We start from the raw sequence: 21,335 nt of genomic DNA, 5'->3' as shown, positions 1-21,335 counted from the left end.
CCTGGTGTCTCCATCCTCAGCATTCTCCTACTGATATACCCCATGTTCCTCCTCTGTACATGTCCAAACCATCTCAATCTCACCTCCCTCACCTTGTCTCCAAAACATCCTACATGCGCTGTCCCTCTAATAAACTCATTTCTAATCCTGTCCATCGTCGTCACTCCCAACGAACATCTCAACATCTTCAGCTCTGCTACCTCCAGCTCCACCTCCTGTCTTTTACTCAATGCCACTGTCTCTAATCCATACAACATCTCAGGTCTCACCACAGTCCTATAAACTTTCCCTTTCACTCTCACAGATACTCTTCTATCACAAATCACTCCTGCTATCACTCTTCTCCACCCACTCCACCCTGCCTGCACTCTTTTCTTCATTTCTCTAACACACTCTCCATACATGTCCTCATACATGTCCTGCACCACCCTCACATACTTCTCTGACACACCAGACTTCCTCATACAATACCACAACTCCTCTCTCCACCCTGTCGTACGGTTTCTCTAAATCCACAAACACACAATGCAGCTCCTTCTGACCTTCTCTATACTTCTCCATCAACATCCTCAAAGCAAATAATCTATGGTGCTCTTCCTCGGCATGAAACCATACTGTTGCTCACAGATGGTCACCTCTTCTCTCAGCCTGGCTTCCACTACTCTTTCCCATAACTTCATGGTGTGACTGATCAACTTTATTCCCCTGTAGTTACTGCAGGTCTGCACATCTCCCTTATTCTTAAAGATCAGTACCAGCACACTCCTTCTCCATTCCTCAGGCATCTTCTCACCTTCCAAAATCCTGTTAAACAATCTGGTTAAAAACTCCACTGCATCTCTCCTAAACATCTCCATGCTTCTACCAGAATGTCATCTGGTCCAAACGACTTTCCATTCTTCATCCTCTTAATCGCTGCTCTCACTTCCTCCTTACTAATCCTATCCACTTCCTGCTTCACATCTCCACACCATCCAACCCTCTCTCTCTCTCATTTTCCTCATTCATCAGCTGCTCAAAATACTCCCTCCACCTTCTCAACACACTCTCCTCACTAGTCAACACATTTCCATCTCCATTCTTTATGTTATATTATAACTGGGTCAAAACCGACCCTAACACCACAAAGGTCATAATTTTAATCAGAGAAATTTATAATTTAGTTAAAGAGATTTTTTTTGTTTTATTTTGTTTAAATAGAGGTTCCTGACAAAGTTAAAAAACCTTGATGCAATAAACAAATTTATGTGGTACTTCTGTGCATTTAAACCTTAAAACGGGTCGGTGCCGACCCTAACACAAGAGGAAGGTTAAAGCCATACCTACCATCACCTCCTCATCAACCCTGTTCCCTTCACCTACATGTCCATTAAAGTCTGCCCCAATCACCAATCGTTCATTCCTTCACTTTATTATTATTAAGGACAATGACAGAGTAGATGTCATCAGTAAGACCTGTAGCAGCAAGAACATCATCAGTAAGAACAATGAGGTTCTGTACTGGTTTCCTTCAGGAAAAAAAGTAACAACAAAAAGATTTAAAGGGAAACAGAAGAACAGTAGTGATACAAATGAAGAAAGAAAGAAAGAAAGAAAGAAAGAAAAAGAAAGAAAGAAAGAAAGAAAGAAAGAAGGGATGAGAGAGAGAGGAGTGTTATATGAGTGTTGATGTGTTGGGGAGGAATCAGGAAGGGTGGTGACGCTTTTCACTTTCCTGCCTTCCTGTTGGGTAAAAGCTCTCGAATTCCAGAGGGGTCTGTACGCGTGTGTGTGTGTGTGTTGGTTTCACTTTTTAGGTTTCTGTAACTTTGTTTTGATCTCTGTCTCGACAAGCATTCTCATTTTCTCATCTTTCTTTCTCTCTCTCTCTCTCTCTCTCTCTCTGTCACTCTTTGACACACTTCAGACACCCCTCATCTTCCCCCCGTCCCCCTCCACCGCTCCTGCACTCCTCTCTTCTTTTCTGTCACTCCATACAGAGATGTTTTTCCCCCTGCGGGAGTCTCGCGTGTTTTCCGGTGTCCTCCGGTGCGTTCTGAGATTTTCATCCTGTACTTTAAGAGCTCAGGGATGAAAGGAGGTGACAGGGAGAAAAGACAAAAGAAAGGAGGGAATAAAGGGATGAAAGGCAGCGAGAGGGATGTGGATGTAGACGTGGACGTTGTGTCGTGAAGACCGCAGGGATGAGTTACTGAGCTCTGACGGCTGCTCACGTTTCCTCTTCCACAGAAAAGACGGGGAAAAGAAAAAACACTGCACAGTGGGACAAACGAGTGATAACACACACATACATTTCCTTCTGTATAGAGAGAGAGATCATCAAAAACATTTAAGGAAAGAAGCAACAGATTTAAGAGATTTTCAAGAAATAAATCAAGAAAAAAAATGCAAGAAAGAAAGAAAGAAAGAAAAAAACAAGCATGAAAGGAAGTGTACCAGCGGTGAGCGAGTGGAGGGTGAAGCCGGATGGAACGAGCAGTAAGAAACACCTGCAGCTGATGAGACCAATCAGTGTGCTCTGTTTTAGTGAGCAGGGGAAAAGGAAAAGAGGAGTGAGAGAAGAACACTGGAGAAAATGAGATACAGAGACGGGCGGAAGGGTCGGAGAAAAGACGCGCCAGCAGGTAAATGCCCTCAGGTAGACGCTAAAAAAAGGCTTGTCAGTCCGTGAGGAAACTCGGCCAATGTCAGAGAGGGAAGGAGGAGTGCTGCAGCCGCAAATGGGCAGTCCACCCTCTGCCATGCCTCTCCAGGGAAGATGGACGTGTACCAAGGGAGAGGCAGCTTCTCTCTATCTCTCTCTCTCTCTCTCATACCCCTTCTACTCCAACAACTTCCCAACCCACCCACCCACCGACCCACTCCCCGGAGTCTAGGAGCACTTTCCTCCAGCTTCTGCCTCTCACACTGGTGGGAGTCAGCTCAGGCCTGGTGGTTTCTGAGTCGTGTGTTGGGGGGTATGTGCCAGCAGTAAGCGTGAGTGGAGGGCGGAGCCGAGGAACGAGCGGTAAGAAACACCTGCAGGTGATGAGACTAATCAGTCCAGCAATGCCAATTAAGAGGAGCGAGACACCAGCCTCGGACAGGGACACCAAACAGAGATGGGCGGAACAAAAGAAGAAAACTCAGGCGGGCGCTAGAAAGAGAAGAGTCCCGATCCGCGAGTGAGATGCCCGAGAAAGGCGGGGCGATACGCGAGTGATATGGACAGACGCCGGAGAAAGGCGGGGCGATATGCAAGTAAAACGGGCGTACACCCGAGAAAGGCGGGGGATTTGAGAGTGGCCCGCCGGCGGATATCAAGATGGAAAAAAACTGTCTCTCTTTCTTCCAGCGTGGAACCAGTGAGTTTGTTACAGCAAGAAACAAAGATAGAAAGAAAGAAAGAAATCAAGAAAGAAAGTCAGGTCAAGATTTTATTGTTATTTTACCCATATATAACTGACGCAGTACACAGTGAAATGATATGTTTCTCCAAAACCCTGGAGCTACACACACAACACAGAGCTACACACACACAACACAGAGCTACATACAGAACACAGAGCTACACACAGAACACAGAGCTACACACAACATAGAGCTACACACATAACACATAGCTACATACAGAACACAGAGCTACATACAGAACACAGAGCTACATACAGAACACAGAGCTACACACAGAACACAGAGCTACACACAGAACACAGAGCTACACACAACATAGAGCTACACACAACATAGAGCTACATACAGAACACAGAGCTACATACAGAACACAGAGCTACATACAGAACATAGAGTTACACACATAACACAGAGCTACACACAGAACACAGAGCTACACACAACATAGAGCTACACACAACATAGAGCTACATACAGAACACAGAGCTACACACAGAACACAGAGCTACATACAGAACATAGAGTTACACACAGAACACAGAGCTACATACACAACACAGAGCTACAGACACAGCACAGCACTACATACAGAACACAGAGCTACACAGAACACAGAGCTACACACAACACAGAGCTACACACAGAACACAGAGCTACAAACAGAACACAGAGCTACACACAGAACACAGAGCTACATAACAGAACACAGAGCTACAAACAGAACACAGAGCTACACACAGAACACAGAGCTACATACACAGCACAGAGCTACACACACAACACAGAGCTACATAACAGAACACAGAGCTACACACACAACACAGAGCTACATAACAGAACACAGAGCTACACACACGACACAGAGCTACACACACAAAACACAGAGTACATAACAGAACACAGAGCTACATACAGAACACAGAGCTACACACAGAACACAGAGCTACACACAACATAGAGCTACATAGAGAACACAGAGCTACACACAGAACACAGAGCTACACACAGAACACAGAGCTACACACAACATAGAGCTACATAGAGAACACAGAGCTACACACAGAACACAGAGCTACACACAGAACACAGAGCTACACACAGAACACAGAGCTACACACACAACACAGAGCTACATAACAGAACACAGAGCTACACACACAACACAGAGCTACACAGAGCTAGGGAATTATGCAAAGATGTTGTTCGTGGACTACAGTTCAGCGTTTAACGCCATAATTCCCTCCACACTCACCTCTAAGTTGGAGGTCCTGAGACTCAGCCAGCCGCTGTGTCAGTGGATCTCTAACTTCCTGACAGACAGACCACAAGCTGTACGGGTGGGAAAACACACCTCATCCACCCTCACCCTCAGCACTGGAGCTCCCCAGGGTTGTGTTCTGAGTCCCCTACTGTACTCGCTGTACACATATGACTGTGTGGCCACATTTAACTCCACCACCATTTGCTGACGACACTGTTGTGGTGGGCCTGATCAACAACAACGACAGGACGGCCTACCTACAGGAGGTTAAAAAACTGGAGAGATGGTGCCAGGAGAACAACCTTCTCCTGAACGTCAGCAAAACTAAGGAGTTGATCGTGGACTTCAGCACAAAGCGGGAGCGGTCATACCAACCGCTAAACATCTGCGGGACTCCAGTGGAAAGAGTGGACAGTTTCCGGTACTTGGGTGTTCACATCACACAGGATCTGTCTTGGTCCTGTCACACTAACACCCTGGTAAAGAAGGCCCTGCAGCGTCTGTACCATCTGAGACGCTTAAGGGACTTTAAACTACCCTCTCAGTGCTTAAGACTTTCTACACCTGCACCATTGAGAGCGTTCTGACGGGTAGCATCACTTCCTGGTTCGGGAACAGCACCATGCAGGACAGACGAGCCCTCCAGAGGGTGGTGCGTTCAGCTGAACGTACCATTCACACCGAGCTCCCTGACCTGCAGGACATCTACAACACGCGGTGCCGGACCAGAGCCAGGAAGATTGTGAAGGACCTCAGCCATCCCAACAATGGATTTTTCTCTTTGTTGCGTTCAGGGAAACGCTTCCGCTCCCTGAAAGCGAACACAGAGAGAATGAGGAGGAGCTTCTTCCCGCAGGCCATTCGGTGTTTAAACCAGGAAACACCCAGGATCTAAAAGCTGGTCCACTCTCTCCATCATCACCCTTCTTCTCTGTACAGATCTCACATTTCGCACCACGACACTTTCAACTCTGGACTTGCACAGCAAAGTGCACTTTATATTTATTTATTTTATACCACACCATTCTGCACACGGACACTTTATGGACACTCTATACCGCACACGGACACTTACGGACACTCTACACCACAACATACCGCACACGGACACTTACGGACCCTTACACCACACCATACTGCACACGGACACTTACGGACCCTTACACCACACCATACTGCACACGGACACTTTATGGACACTCTATACCGCACACGGACACTTACGGACCCTTACACCACACCATACCACACACGGACACTTTATGGACAACCCACCACTAAAATTGTCTATTGTTTACACTTTGGTACACATTGTTTACTGTTTCACTGTCTACTGCCATAAGGATTTTCTTTGTGTATATACATTTTTTCTCTTTGTTTACATACATATCTTTATATATCCTTTATACCTTATATATTTTTTTATTTTATATAGTTTTTATACTTTACTTTATTTATCTGCTTTTTTTTTCTTTCTCCCCACCCTATTCCCCTCTTGCCGGACCGTCGTATAAAGCATTTCACTGCATGTCGTACCCTGTATGTATGTGTATGTGATGAATAAAATTTGATTTTATTTGATTTGATTACACACACAACACAGAGCTACACACACAACACAGAGCTACACACAGAACACAGAGCTACACACAGAACACAGAGCTAAATACACAACACAGAGCTACACACACAACACAGAGCTACACACAGAACACAGAGCTACACAGAACACAGAGCTAAATACACAACACAGAGCTACACACAACACAGAGCTACACAGAACACAGAGCTACACACAGAACACAGAGCTAAATACACAACACAGAGCTACACACACAACACAGAGCTACACACACAGAGCTACACACAGAACACAGAGCTAAATACACAACACAGAGCTACACACAGAACACAGAGCTACATAACAGAACACAAAGCTACACACAGAACACAGAGCTAAATACACAACACAGAGCTACATACACAACACAGAGCTACACACACAACACAGAGCTACACACAGAACACAGAGCTACATAACAGAACACAAAGCTACACACAGAACACAGAGCTAAATACACAACACAGAGCTACATACACAACACAGAGCTACACACACAACACAGAGCTACACACAGAACACAGAGCTACACACAGAACACAGAGCTACATAACACAACACAGCTACATACACACACAACACAGAGTTACATACACAACACAGAGCTACACAGAACACAGAACTACACACACACAGAGCTACACACAGAACACAGAACTACACACACAACACTGAGCTACACACACAACACAGAGCTATATAACAAACACAGGTACAAAAAAAGAGAAGTAAGAAAGAAAGAAAGAAAGAAAGAAAGAAAGATATTCCACTTTCACAAACAAGCTCTGCAGAACCCTATTATCATTGCCATTTGTGAAGGATGTTTGATGGACAGCTTCTCCTCCTCCACCTCATCATGATCCTCCTCGTCCTTGTCCTTCAGCATCAGAAACTCATTTCCTTCCATGTCACTCATACAACAAAGCCTCCCATCCTTCTGGGGTTTCTATGGATGTAACTACATGATCCACAAATGTCCTGGGCTGAGAAGGAAATCTCTTACTGGCCATCTTACTGTTTTCAGGTACCTGGGATCCATCGCTTGTTGTCGACCTCTGCACCACACTTCTAATTTATCTTCTACAGAGCTGCTACCAGGAACCACTGTATATACCTGTTTCTCAGTTTTTCAGATGAAGGCTTTTCTCAATACCCCAGTATTTAATGTCTATCGCCATGAAATATCCAAATGCAGTTGGGGTGTTGACTAAGTTCTGGACTACACAAATCTGCACAAACCTACATCTAAAACTTCCAGACCCATTACAACCTTAAATGGTTGATGTAGATGCCGTAAGGTATGGAAGTCACAGAGGTCCACCCTGTATTATGCTCAGGATATGGAGAACATCAGGTTAGTCAGGGGTTTAAATCCTACCCAAGCCAGGTGGTCTTTAAACTTTGCACAATTTTAGTTCCTTGTGTCTTACAGACCTGGCTCTGAGAACCAAGGGTAAACTTTCTCTGACATTTACATGCTGTAAGGAACATAAGGTGGACCACATCCTTTTCTTTTACTGCTTCTTAAGGGCAGGGGTTTTTTTTGTTTGTGCTCCTCAACCATAAAAGGTAAACTCCTCTCATTGACCAAGTTCCCCTGCTTATGCCATTTTAACCTTGGTCCCACAAAGTCATAAACCTTATCATGGACCTTTAGAGGCTAATGGGGACTTACTCTAGACCCGTCGTTTCCTGTGTAAAGATCCAGATTTTAAGGAAGTTGTGGAAAACAAAAATGGGTCAATGGGAGTGGGTATGTTTCTAGAAGAGTTGGGAATGGTTTCATGGGAATGGTTCCATTGGAGGCAGAAATGGTTCCAGTCAAAGATGGGAATGGGTCCATGGAAGGTGGAAATAGGACAATAGAAGTCAGGATTGGGTTTGTGGGAGGCAGGGATGGTTAACTGGGAGATGGGAATGTGTCCATGGGAGGTTGGATAAATGAGTTTGAGGTTGGAATGGATCAGTGGGAAGCAGGAATGGTTTAGTGGGAGATGAAAATGGTTCAGTGGGAAAGGGGAATGGGTCAGTGGGAAGCTGGAATACCTCTATAAGGAAGTTGGAATGGATCAGTAGTAAGTGGGAATGGTTTAGTGGGAACTGGGAATACTTTTGGGCAGTGGGAATGGGTTAGCAAGAGGTGGGAATGGTTAACTGGGAAATAGAAATAGATCAGTTGGGGTTAGAAATGGGTCCATGAGGAAGCCAGAATGGTTCAGTGGTAAGTGGGAATGGATCACTGGGAGGTGGGAATGGGTCCATGAGAAGGTGGAACTGGGCCAGTAAGAGGTAGGAATGGTTTAGTGGGAAGTGGGAATGGATCAATGGGAAACAGGAATGGGTCAGTGGGAAGCAGGAATTGGTCAGTGGGAAGCGGGAATGGTATCATTGGAGGTTGGAATGGTTCCTCGCTTTGGTCCCACAAAGTGATATATTTCATTATGGACCTCCCAGAGGCCAATAGATACATGGTCATCCTAATAATCATCTCTTCCTGTTCTCTTCCTCTTCCTGTTCTATCCACAGCTGTAACTATAGTATAATTGTTATTTACCGATGTATTTCATTATGTTAGGCCCTTGCCAGAAATTGAGCTTTATGAAGAAACTGGAGTTAGTCAGGAGCTTAACGTCTGATTACTACCTGTGAAGGTTTAGAGGACCAATCAGGACAGTAAGTGCACAAAAGCATTGGACTCGGTTCCTGCCTTGGGCCGAACATGCTCAGAACTAAGGGTTCATTTAACAATAAACACCTTTCTAGTGGCCACTAAAATCACCCCTGGAAATAGAGGGTCAACCCACATACCAGGTCAGGTCCATACTTACCCATTGTTGGAGAGGTTTAAGCTTTTTGGGTTCTGGTTTGAATTTCAACCAAACTTTATTTCAGTTTCAGTGTTCATTACACAACAGAATGACAGGCATGAAGAATGATGTTGAATAAAAAGATTCATGAATTAATTATGGAAAACTGACATAATAATGTACAAACCACACCCACAAATCCTAGGCCACACCCATTCCTGGCTTTGATGCCTTATGACTACCATTCTACCAGAATCACTTTTTTAATTCCATGTGGGTCTAAGTGTGTTCACTTCAGGGAAAAATTGTGACATTTGGCTCAGTGTGTGTGTGTGTGTGTGTGTGTGTGTGTGTGTAACTTTAAGAGGCTATGTAAGCAGGACTTGGAAACAGGTCAACAAATCTCTGTGCTCTTATTCATGCCTGACATTTTGTCTCTGAGCCTGATGAGCTGTGTGTGTGTGTGTGTGTGTGTGTGTGTGTGTGTGTGTGTGTGAGAGAGAGAGAGAGAGAGAGAGAGAGACACATGCCTGTCCCTCAGTAAGTGTGTGTGTGTGTGTGTGTGTGTGTGAGTAAGTGAGTGTGTGGCTGTTTTGTCGTCAGAAACAGAGAAGGAGCTGGATGCAGGGAAGACCACCCAGTCTGATCCACCAGAACACACACACACACACACACACACACACACACACACATACACCCACACACTTTAGTGTCATCAGGAAAAACATTTACTTACACCTGAGAACCTTATTCTAGAACCTTCTGTTCCTGTGTAAAAGATCCATGTTTTAAGGAAGTTGTGGAAAAGAAAAATCATTCCATTGGAAGTGGGAATGATTCCGGAAGAGATGGAAAAATTCTAGAAAAGGTGGGAATGGTTCAATGGGAAGTGGGATTCATTCTGGAAGAGGTTAAAATGGTTCCATGGTATGGGTTCATGGAAGGCAGGAATGGTTTTGTGGGAGGCAAATATGGGCCCATTACCAGAAACGGCAATGTTACCAGAAAATACCTGACCGGCTCAATAGAAAGCAGGAATGGTTAACTAGAAGATGGGAATGTGTCCATTGGAGGTGGGAATGGTTTAATGAGCTAGTGGAATTGGACCAGTAAGAGTTGGGATCGGGTCAATGAGAGGCTAGAAGGTTTAGTTGGTAGTGGGAATAGGTCAGTGGAAAGTGGGAATGGGTCAGTGGGAGGCGAGAATGGGTCAGTGGAAGTGGGAATGGGTCAGTGAAGAGAGAATGGTACCGTCAAAAGCAAGAATATGTTTGTGGGAGGCAGGATTATCTCCAGTGTAGGTGAGAATGGTTCCAAGCAAGGTGGGAAGGGTTTCATGAGAGGCAGAAATGATTCCAGAAGAGGTAGGAATGAGTCGGTGGGTGGCAGGGAATAGGTTTGAATGTAGCAGGAAGGAGTAGCGAGTTTGGTCTCTTGAAGTTTGTGGCTAGGATACTTTCAGAAAGTGCACTTGGAAGAGAAAATAGAAAAGAGACGCTACATAACAATGGCTGCTGTCCAGCTCTGGATAATCATCTCTGACACACGCTGCAATTCTGAGGCTTAGAGCAACATTGTTTTTACAGCTGTAATTAAGCAACTTAATCAGAAGCACATTCGCTGAGATCACACACACACACACACACACACACTGACTGGATCTGTAAAACCAAACGCCCACAATGAGAGACCACAGAGGCCAAAATGAAAGGCAGTGTGTGTGTGTGTGTGTGTGTGTGTGTGTGTGTGTCTGTGTGTGTGTGTGTGTGTGTGTGTGTGCGGGGGGGGTTAAGATTACTGAGTTGTAATGAGTGTAACGTATATCCGTTATAATTAGTATGCATGTATGCAGCATGCATTCACAAGCATGTCCTCTGCCTCTCTGTGTGTGTGTGTGTGTGTGTGTGTGTGTGTGTGTGTGTGTGTGTGTGTGTGTGTGCGTGTGTGCATGAGGATGTTTAACATTTCTGAGAGTCATTATAACTGAATGTACTGTAATTATATGGAGATTTTTTTGCTAAAGTAAACATGGAATGTGCACAAAACTGAAAAAGAAAGAAAGAAGGAAAGAAGGAAAGAAAGAAAGAAAGAAAGAAAGAAAGAAAGAAAGAAATGTAAATGTTTACACCAGTCTGTACGTCTTTCTGTTCACCTCTTAATTAATATCAGTTTGTCTGTCTTTACTTTTGCACCTCTCTCTCTCTCTCTCTCTCTCTCTCTCTCTCTCTCTACCTGTCTCTCTCTCTCTCTCTCTCTTTTTTTATGTCTGTGTTTCTGTCCTTTTTTCTCTCTCTTTCTCTCTATCTCTCACTATCTCTATCTCTTCTTTTACACCACTGTCTGTCTGTCTGTCTGTCTCACTGACACAAGCATTTACTCACTCAATCACACACACACACACACACACACACACACACACACACACACACACACAAACACAGTTATGTATAAATGATACACACTGTCGCTAGTTTAAACACTTTAGGGCTGAAGTTATGGAGCAAATTCTTTCTTTCTTTCTTTCTTTCTTTCTTTCTTTCTTTCTTTCTTTCTTTCTTTGTGTTATTGTTTATTTCCAGCTCTCAGTAAGAGAGTGTTATGGTCTGTCTTGTTTGTGTGTGTTGTGTCTCTTTTGCAGGTACAGTCGGAGGTGTTTTTTCTCAGATCTTGCTCGGAGTTTCCCGTGTCGCGACCTTTTATCCATCTTTATGCTGAGTTCAGGGGGAATGTGTTGGGAGACGGCGGGACTTTTCCTCACGTCCTCTGGCCTGATTTAGATTTATGTGTTTTTCTCCGGCCTTGAGATTCAGTTTCCCTCTCTGTGTGTAGAGCAGGACGAGTGTGTGTGTGTGTGTGTGTGTGTGTGTGACTCAAGTGGAACAGTGTGTCATTGCTCCAGTGTGTGTATGTGTGTGTGTGTGTGTGTGTGTGTGTGTGTGTGTGTGTGTGTGTGTGTGTTGGCCTCCCACTCTGGCTGTAGAAAAACAGCTTGATTTAATCAGAACTGGGCGTGAGACCAAACCCGAAGCAAGGCGGTGAGGGGACACAGCGCAGACCCGTGAGGCTCGACAACAAAGAACGTGTGTGTATGTGTGTGTATGTGTGTGTGTGTAAGGAGTGGCAGTGGGGATGTTGGAAGCAAGATGTTAATGTGTCCCTCAGGTAGAGAAAAATAACACAGAAGAATTTTTCTCTTTTCTCCCTGTTGCAATATGCTGACGCTGTGGTCTCACTCCCTCCGATATCTCACTCACTGCCCCATGTGTCTCAGTCACAACCTCAGGTGTCTCACTCAGTACATACTTTTTCCCTCAGATGTTTAACTCATTGCTCCATGTGTCTCAGTCACAACCTCAGGTGTCTCACTCAGTACTTACTTATTCCCTCAGATGTCTCACTCATTGCTCCATGTGTCTTCCTTAATTCTCATTTACTCCTTCAGGTGTCTCACTCAAACCATCAGGTGTCTCACTCACTGCTCCATGTGTCTCACTCAATATTTACTCATTCACTCACTTCCTCAGGTGTTTTACTCACGCTCCATGTGTCTCACTCAATTCTCACTCACCCAGGCTTCTCACTCACTTACTAGTGTCTCATTTAGTGTCTCATGTGTCTCACTCAATACTCTCTCTCTCCCTCAGATGTCTTACTCACTGCTTCATGTGTCTCATTTAATACTCTTTCACTCCCTCAGGTGTAACACTCAGTTCTCACTCACTTACTCACTCACTCACTCACTCACTCACTCACTCACTCACTCAGGTGTCTCATTCACTCACCACTCACCACTTACTCACTCAGATGTCTCACTCACTCACTCACCCACTCACTCACTCACTCACGCATGTGTCTCACTCACTGCTCCATGTGTCTCAACCAATACTCGCTCACTCCATCAGGTGTCTCCCTCACTCACTTACTCAGATGTCTTACTCACTGCTCCATGTGTCTCAATCAATACTCGGTCACTCCCTCAGGTGTCTCACTCAATACTCTCTCATTCCCTCAGGTGTCTCACTTACTTCCTCAGATGTCACACTCACTCACTCACTCACTCACTCACTCACGCATGTGTCTCACTCACTGCTCCATGTGTCTCAACCAATACTCGCTCACTCCATCAGGTGTCTCCCTCACTCACTTACTCAGATGTCTTACTCACTGCTCCATGTGTCTCAATCAATACTCGGTCACTCCCTCAGGTGTCTCACTCAATACTCTCTCATTCCCTCAGGTGTCTCACTTACTTCCTCAGATGTCACACTCACTCACTCACTCACTCACGCATGTGTCTCACTCACTGCTCCATGTGTCTCAACCAATACTCGCTCACTCCCTCAGGTGTCTCACTCACTCACTTACTCAGATGTCTTACTCACTGCTCCATGTGTCTCAATCAATACTCGGTCACTCCCTCAGGTGTCTCACTCAATACTCTCTCATTCCCTCAGGTGTCTCACTTACTTCCTCAGATGTCACACTCACTCACTGACTTACTTACTCATGTGTCTCACTCAATGCTCCATGTGTCTCACTCAATAATCACTTATTCCATCAGGTGTCTCACTCACTCCATCAGGTGTTTCACTCACTCATTTATTTAGATGTCTTACTTACTGCTCCATGTGTCTCACCCAATACTCGCTTACTTCCTCAGGTGTTTCACTCACTCCCTCAGGTGTCTCACTCACTCACTGACTCACTTACTCACTGCTCAAAGTGTCTCACTCAATATATACTCACTCCATCAGGTGACTCACTCATTCACTCATTCACTCACTCAATCACTCACTCACTCACTCAGTTGTCTCACCAACTGCTCCATGTGATTCACTTAATATTCACTTACTCTCTCAGGTGTATTACTCACTCCCTTCAGGTGTCTCACTTACTGCTCCATGTTTCTCACTTAATACTCTCTCATTCCCTCAGGTGTCTCACTCACTCCCTCAGATGTCACACCCAGTACACACTTACTCACTCACTCACTCACTCACTCACTCACTCACTCATGTTTCTCACTCACTGCTCCATGTGTCTCACTGAATGCTCACCCACCATTTTAGGTGTCCCACTTACTGCACCATGTGTTTCATTTAATACACACTCACTTACTCAAATGTCTCACTAACTGCTCCATGTGTCTCACTCAGTACTCACTCACTCCATCAGGTGTTTCACTCACTCCCTCAGGTGTCACACACACTCACCCACTCACCCATTACTCACTCACTCACTCACTCACTCACTTACTCAGATGTCTCAATCACTGCTCCATGTGTCTCACTCAATACTCACTCCCTCAGGTGTCTCACTCACTGCTTCATGTGTCTTACACAAAACTTTCTCATTCCTTAAGGTGCCTCACTCAGTATTTACTCTCACTCACTCACTCACTCACTCACTCACTCACTCAGATGTGTCTCATGTGTCTCAGTTTATACCCACTCCCTTAGGTGTCTCATGCACTGTTCCATGTCTTACTCAGTACTCACTCCCTCAGGTGTCTCACTCACTCACTTACTCGGATGTCTTACTCACTGTCTCAATAAATACTCGCTTACTCCCTCAGGTGTCTCAATCAATACTCGCTCATTCCCTCAGGTGTCTCACTTACTTTCTCAGATGTCACACTCACTCACTCACTCACTCACTCACTCACTCATGTGTCTCACTCACTGCTCCATGTGTCACTCAATACTCACCGACTCCTTTAGATGTGCCACTTACTGCTCCATGTGTTTTATTTAATAATCACTCACCTACTTAGATGTCTTACTTACTGTTCCATGTGTATCACTCAATACTCGCTCACTTCCTCAGGTGTCTCACTCTATCCCTCAGGTGTCTCACTCACTGACTCATTCACTCACTTACTCACTCACTGCCCAAAGTGTCTCACTCAATACTCACTCACTTCATCAGGTGTCTCACGCAGTACTCACTCACTCATCCACTCACTCATTCACTCACTCACTCACTCACTCACTCACTCACTCACTCACTCACTCACTTTCTCAGATGTCTCACTAACTGCTCCATGTGTCTTACTTAATATCCAGTCACTCCTTCAGGTGTATTAGAGACAATGTTCACTGTTAAAAGCGCTATACAAATAAAAATGAATTAAATTGAATTGAATTATTACTCACTAATTCAAGTGTCTCACACACACGTGTCTCACTCAACACTCACTCACTCGATCAGGTGTCTCACTCACTCACTCACTCACTCACTCACTCACTCAGATGTCTCACTCACTGCTCCATTTGTGTCACTGAATGCTCACCCACCCCTTTAGGTGTCCCACATACTGCTCCATGTGTTTCATTTAATATTCACTCACTTACTCAAATGTCTCACTAACTGCTTCATGTGTCTCACCCAGTACTCACTCACTCCATCAGGTGTTTCCCTCATTTCCTCAGGTGTCACACTCACTCACTCACTTACTCACTCAGATGTATGACTCATGGCTCAATGTGTCTCACTTAATACTCACTCCATCAGGTGTCTCACTCAGTACTCACTCACTCACTTACTCAATCAGATGTCTCACTAACTGCTCCATGTGTCTCACTTAATATTCACTCACTCCTTCAAGTGTATTACTCACTACTTCAGGTGCACACACCCATGTGTCTCACTCAATACTCACTTACTCCATCAGGTGTCTCACTCAGTACTCACTCACTCACTCACTCACTCACTCACTCAGATGTCTTAATCACTGCTCCATGTGTCCCACTCAATACTCACTCCCTCAGGTGTCTCACTCACTGCTTCATGTGTCTTATGCAAAACTTACTCATTCCTTCAGGTGTCTCACTCAGTATTTACTCACTCACTCACTCATTTACTCACTCAAATGTGTCTCATGTGTCTCAGTTTATACCCACTCCCTTAGGTGTTTCATGCACTGTTCCATGTCTTACTCAGTACTCACTCACTCAGGTATCTCACTCACTCACTCACTCACTTACTCACTCACTCTTACTCATGTGTCTTAATCCCTGCTCCATGTGTTTTAATCAATATTTGCTCACTCCATCAGGTGTCTCCCACACTCCCTCAGGTGTCTCACTCACTCACTTACTCACTCACTAATGTGTCTCACTCACTGCTCCATGTGTCTCACTGAATGCTTACCCACCCCTTTAGGTGTCCCACTTACTGCTCCACGTGTTTCATTTAATACTCACTCACTTACTCAAATGTCTCACTAACTGCTCCATGTGTCTCACTCAATACTCACTCACTCCATCAGGTGTTTCCCTCACTCCCTAAGGTGTCTCACTCATTCACTTACTCATATGTCTTACTCACTGCTCCATGTGTTTAATTTAATACTCAAGTACTCACTCAGATGTCTCACTAACTGCTCCATGTGTCTTACTCAATACGCACTCACTTCATCAGGTGTCTCACTCAGTACTCACTCACACACTTACTCACTCAATCACTCACTCAGATGTCTTACTAACTGCTCCATATGTCTTACTTGATATTCATTTACTCTGTCAGGTGTATTACTCACTCCTTCAGGTGTCTTACACACACATGTGTCTCATTCACTGTTCCATGTGTCTTACTCAATACTTACTCACCCCTTTAAGTGTCTCACTCACTTCCTTAGGTGTCTCACTCACTGCTCCATGAGTCTCACTCACTCACTCACTCACTCACTCATTCATGTGTCTTACTTACCCCTCCATGTGTATCACGCATTACTCACACACTCCCTCTGGTGTCTCTCTCTCTCTCACACTCACTCACTCATGTGTCTCACTCACCACTCCATGTGTCTCACTCAGTACTCACTTACTCTCTCAGATGTCTCACTCACTCACTCATTTACTCACTCATTTACTTACTCACTCACTTAGATGTCTTACTTACTGCTCCATGTGCCTCATTTAATACTTACTCACTCCTTCAGGTGTCTCATATACCCACACTGGTGTCTCACTCACTGTTCCATGTGTCTCACTCAGTACTTATTTACTCCCTCAGGTGTCTTATTTACTTACTCATGTGTCACACACATTGCTCCATGTGTCTCACTCAGTACACCGTCACTCCCTCAGGTGTTTTACTTACTTACTCATGTGTCTTAGTTGCTGCTCTATGTGTCTCACTCAATACTCACTCACTCACTCACTCACTCATGTGTCTGACTCACAGTACTCACTCCTTCTAGTGTCTCACTCACTCACTCACTCACTCACTCACTCACTCACTCACCCATGTGTGTCTCACTCACTGCACCATGTGTCTCACTTAGTACTCACTCAGTCACTTTGGTTTCTCAAGTCTATTTGTCTTACTTGTCCTTTATGGTAAAGCCTCAGACCTCGAGCTCTTCACCCAAACAAACAAAGACACCATGAGGATCAGCGAGAGGCAACAAGAACATTAAATAAAACATGAACATACCAATAAACGCAAAGTAATTTCTTCCTTATTCCGTCAAAACACGTCAATTAAAGTCGTTTCCACCAGAGCTTTGACAATCTCAGCAGTAAATAAAAAACTTTGTAGAGAATTCTTTAAAAAATGATACTAATAAAAAAAGCGGTTCGACTCGTGCTGGAAAGATTTTAATTCTTCAACATAAATAAAAAAAAAAAAAACATTAACACATTAGTGTTTAATAAATAATGAAAATAAAAACAGTTCCTGTTCCTCTGCACCCGGACCTTTAGACCGAGCAGCGGTGGGCTTGGAGAACTCCAGGAACCTTTCCCACCTAATGAAAATGCAGAAGATGATAATTTCTGGACCGCAGACAGACTTCCTACTCAAATTGTGCTCCCGGTGCTGGAGGTTATAATTATAGTTCAGCTATCGAAACCCAGCCTCTGGCTCAGGAAGTCCTGCTGCTGTAGTGCTCCTGAAACACAGACGTCCCAGAGGAGACGCAACACTGCAGACAAACGTCTTTCAACATATAAATCCACATATACAGCTCATATCTGCCCCATGTGAGGGTAGTTTAGCTGAAGGGAACCTTTTGGCAAAAAAATTAGCATCAAGTGTAGCAGAACAGCTAAAGAATTTGCGTTTGCATTTGAAAATGAGCAATTTTTGGCTTTGTACTGGAGCTGTGAAGCGAATGTGGCTAAAAAATTCACAACAGTCCCATAAAATAGTTTCTGCCCTGAAGAAATACATAAATATATAAAAACCTGTATATATAAAATAACCTCTGACCTTTGATTTCTGAGTGTATAGAATATTAACTTTCTAAAATCGAAATAAATTTCACTATATGGACAAAAACTTTGGGACCCCAGACTTTTCCAGCCATAGGTGGGTCTTCCCAAACTGTTCCACAAAGTTACATACAATTGTGTGGGACGTTAAATGGTGGACATTTCTCTGTATGTATGTGACAAATAACATTTGAATTAGAAAAATGTCACTGTTGTAAATTTGTGCATTATTTGGTGTAGTATGATATTGAGTACAGATGTGATGCAGAATTTTGGACAGTTGAAAAAAAACTTTTTTGTTGTAAATGTACCAAAATATTTTTTTCTTGTTTGTGTAAATATTTCTAAAAAGAAGTTGTAAAGCTGTAAATCTATTGTGCTTGTAAAGTTTTATATTTTACTTTGTATTAACTTTGATAATAAGATTATTCTGTAACATTCTGTAGTTTTGTATAACGTAGTAAACAATGTTTTACTGTCTGTAAATCTTTAACAATTTTATTGTAGTATTTATTATATGTAAAATTAGTCATTTCAAGATTTTTTGTAAAGTTTGTAAAGTTTGTGTTATAATGTTGTAATGCTGTAGTGTTTGTAGAATATTGTAAAAATGAAATTTCTTTAATAAATGTAGCATCGCAAAAACTGCAGGCTGTTAAAAATGTATGAACTTCGTGATATATAATGTTGTAAAGCTGTAAAAGTTGTAGGATTATTTAAAATGGTAATGTTTGTAGAATATTGTATAGTTGCAAATGTTGAAGTATGTTATAAAATTGTATATCCTGAAGGATGTTGTAAAGTTGTCAAGTGTGCAGGATGTAAAAGTATAAAATTTGTAGCTTGTTCTACATTTTGTAGGATGTAATATTTTCATGTCATGTAATGTTGCATAAATGTGCAATGTGGTTTGATGTAGTCGTCTTTGGTAAACTTGTATCCTGTGTTGCAACTGTACAGTTTTAAAATTGGTTATAAAATTGTAATAAATTGATTGGTGCTGAATGTTAACACTGTAGAAACATATACACAGTGAACAATAATCACTGTTTAAATCATAAAATGAAACAGATGATAATAAACACAAACTGTACACTTGAATGTACATGAACACTTCTACTTTACATAACAATGATTTCAAAATAAACTCAGAGCATAATAATATCATCAGACAAGAGATTTTTAATATTTAGCATTAGTGATGTGCGTTACATGCTAGCTACATTAGCACATCAAAAACCAACTTGTCTTCTTCACTTAACCACATTTCCTTTAACTGTCCTGCCATTTTCACTGCTTTTATAGTGAAATGTTCCAGTCTGTCTTTTTCTCTTTTCCTGTGATTTTACACCGAAACAGCTGTAATATTTAGTATAAAACCCCCTCAGTGATGGTAACGGTGCGTTTAAAACCCTCTTCAGTCTCGAGCCAAAGAATAATGTTCAGATCGATATTTTTAGACTTTATTAGAATTATTTAACTTTTTGTAAAATGTTGAGGAGAACAGAACAGAAGGGTTAATGAGTCATAGTCGAGCAGCAGGCCATCGTGTCTAAGGGCTCTGTGTGTGTGTGTGTGTGTGTGTGTGTCTCCAGAGTGTGTGAGGTTTTGGAGAACTGTGTGCAGACAGATTTATATGTGTTTCGTTTGGAATGGAGCAGAAATACGTCAGGACAGCGGGGGGATTTCTGGAAGTCGTCTCCGCTTTCCCCGAGGTCAGCACTTTGTCCTGCTGAGGACATTACGAGGTGACAAGCGGCTTTAAAAAACGCTGATTTGTTGGACTGATCTTTCGCCTTATTGGTCCTTTTCCTCGCTGATGTAGCAGCATTTCGCTTCCAAATTGGCAAGTGACACTTTCCCTCCTGTTCTTTTTAAAGGAACCGCCAGGCCACAACTGGAACGTCCTCGATGTCCTGTTCAGTCTAAAGATGGGTTTTTGCTTCCTTAGTTTTGCACTAGAGACGCCATTCTAACTTGGATAATGACTAATAAATGATTATAGCTATCAATTTAGCATTATGAAATCTTACTTTAACATCTCAGAGTGTTTTATTCCTCTTATAGGCCATCAATCGTTCACAAGAATTACAATTTAATATGGTGAGGCGGATGATTTCTTGTCATTGTTTACCTTATAGCAGCTATAAACACTCATTCCCTCACCAGCATCTCTCTATTCTCTGTAAAGAAAAATGCTAACTCCTCTGGCACTGGAGACTCATTCTATAAATTCAGCAGATCAACTTTTATACATTATTTTAAATCAGTGTATTATCAGTGTGGTATTCTCTGCACATGTTTCTGTGAACCTGCCGTTACTGTGGGAATGATAGCGTATCACAATGAGCGCAAACCTACTGCACTTTATGATACAGAGAATTAATCAACACCATCTGACCAATTACAATCCAGTTCAATTATTTTCACTTCCAACAGACTGCAGGTTGGAGAATCTGCATTCACTGCAAATACAAACCAAACAAACCAACACAAATCGCTTCCCAAACTACCTGAATCAAATTTAACACACCTCTCTGCCACACCACCAGAGGTCCCTGTCACTACTTCCATACCAAGCACTTCCTGTTGAGCTAGCGCACCTGTGTACCAACACTTCCTGTTTCAGAGACAATATAGAGCTTTGCTGATTGTTTCTGAGTCGTACAGAATTGCATCCGTTGTTCCTCAGGTTTGGTTTTCTGGTTTTCTTGCTTTTTCTTGGTTTGTTTTCTTGAGTATTTACTGATTATGTTGAGTTTGAACCACGACCTAATGTGTGTTCTTTGAATCTTGTTCAGCAAGCAAGTTAGTTTAGTTCATTTTTTGTTCCAAATAAGGAAAATTCCAGTAACCGATTTTGAGTTTATCATGAAACTAAAATACAGCAGGGAAACAATATAAAAAATGAGATTGGTGAATTACATGAACAAGGTTTTCTAATTACCTAATTGTTTTGCATGATGCTAAGCGGGTGTCTATATTAGCCCGCTCCAGTTTAACAGAACAAAAACAATCATTTTTTTGGAAAGCGG

The sequence above is a fragment of the Silurus meridionalis genome, chromosome 2 (genome assembly GCF_014805685.1).
Source record: "Silurus meridionalis isolate SWU-2019-XX chromosome 2, ASM1480568v1, whole genome shotgun sequence".
NCBI classification, from domain to species: Eukaryota; Metazoa; Chordata; class Actinopteri; order Siluriformes; family Siluridae; genus Silurus; species Silurus meridionalis.
The sequence above is the reverse complement of the archived record's forward strand: the minus strand, read 5'-3'. Positions refer to the sequence as shown.